Source organism: Dreissena polymorpha, chromosome 11 (assembly GCF_020536995.1).
Source record: "Dreissena polymorpha isolate Duluth1 chromosome 11, UMN_Dpol_1.0, whole genome shotgun sequence".
NCBI classification, from domain to species: Eukaryota; Metazoa; Mollusca; class Bivalvia; order Myida; family Dreissenidae; genus Dreissena; species Dreissena polymorpha.
This window is the reverse complement of record NC_068365.1, coordinates 6,879,333-6,881,374: the sequence shown is the minus strand read 5'-3', so window position 1 is coordinate 6,881,374 and position 2,042 is coordinate 6,879,333.

The following is a 2,042-nucleotide window of genomic DNA, read 5'->3' as shown; positions in this document are numbered from 1 at the left end:
CTTCGGGATACATTTGTTGGGAGTTTTGTTAATATGTATCAGACGTACAAGGATGACAAATTATATAAAACGAATTTGTAACACCATTAAAAGGATGCAACAATTAAAATGATTATGTTCTCTAAACAAACTGTTTTTATCTTGAAACGGTTAATCGAAAGCGATGATTGTTTAAGTTTCATTCATTTGTCAGACAAATATAGTTTTAACATATTACGACGTTTGCCCTTTATTCTTTTTAGCCCTGGCGCTTATCAAAGCTGTAGACAGTAGGCGCAACCTAACCATACTTTGTCTAACGGCACTTAAGGTTTAACGCCGTTTCAATTCGCAACCCATTATTGCGTTCCTAACTTTGGAGTATACTTTATGCCTGACTGTGTTTTCAATTTCAAATAGTGTTTCAACAGTCGTCATGTTTCAACAGGTTAATAATTTTACAAGAAAATAGCATAAAAATGAACTTGTATGTATGGGTTAATCAGGACTGATTGGATTTCAAAGAAATACGCCATCGGAACAGTGGTTGTCCGATTTATTGACAATGACATTGCAGTAATACTAGTTTAGTTGGAGCTGCTCAAGATATATGGTCATCGACACACACGATGATAGGCGATGTGACAGCGTCCATACAACGTTCTTTCCACGTCACATACGACAGTAGCGCTACATTATCTTTTGCATTGACTTTATTCTGCGTCTGCTTCGTCACAACGGCAATCAAAATGCGTTTTATCCAGGGCACGGCATGGACGCAGAGACTTGGCGTTTACTTTTAATATGTCGAAAGTAGTCGCGCCGTCTTTATGCGGTCTCGCGACAACCCCACAGCGTCATGGGTCCCCGTAAAAACGCCGGCCGCAGGTGACATGGTATTACAATCACAGAAAAAAATGGCGGGTTGAAAGTTTCATTTCTAAGGTTTATTTTTCGAAAATAAAATGTGTAATATACTAATACCAATGCACATCATTAATCGTACAAACTGTTTTAATTGTTTTTTTGTTCAGTTCGTTTTAGCAATATGTCACCAAATTACCTTTTTCAAATACAATGTTATCAAAGTCCGATACAAATAGGAAATAAAGATCACCCGTCGTAAATTTCTACAATAATTTGTTGATTGTTTTTACATGCTAGCATACTATGTTTATCAGGCAAGAATGTTTAAACTGGACAATATGAAGCACATACACGCATTCTGATTTATTATCGAGATAAAAACATACCGTATAATGAAGGGTTTGTTCAGTCTGAGTGGACAGAAGCCATTCACCCATTAACAACACTGAACGATGTATTTGTAGAGTCTATTACACGTAGCACGAACTAAAATACCTCGAACGTACATAAGCTCTTAATGCATGTCCCATGGGGCAACATATGAACATATACGTAATCAGAAACAAGATCTTCTCATGCAAATGACTTATCGTCTACAAGATAAATTCAGACATTATTTATTCCCAATTGAGACATTTTATCATGTTATGTAAACATAATCATTTGAGAATTTAAATTGTGTTATCAAAATATATATGACATTTATAATTAAATATTGATTATAGTGATTTGTAGTGATTTCATGGTAACATTTTTCTAAAGTCGTAAAATTATAATGGGTTTTGTTCAACAATTTATGTTTTTGATATATTTACAAAAAATATTATCGTGAAATGCATCAGTATAATTATTCTTAGATGCCTGATATTGATATAAGATCTGAAGATGTAACCTTTTGCGCGTTGATTCTGTAATGTATACAATTATATTGTAAAATGTGTAAACCTTATTTCAACGTCCTGTTTTAGACACAAAACATTACATCTAGAGTTGCAGAGGCAGAAGAGAACTCTGAAATGCAGCGCACAGTCAGTTATACGCTGCATGTAATTACTAGCCAAACTAAAATTAACCGATTGTAACACAGTCTTACATAGAACAAACAACTATGGTCAACACTAAAATATACAATAACAACAAGTAAAATTGTAACAGAAAGTTTAAAGAATAAGTATGGATTAAAACCGATTTCATTT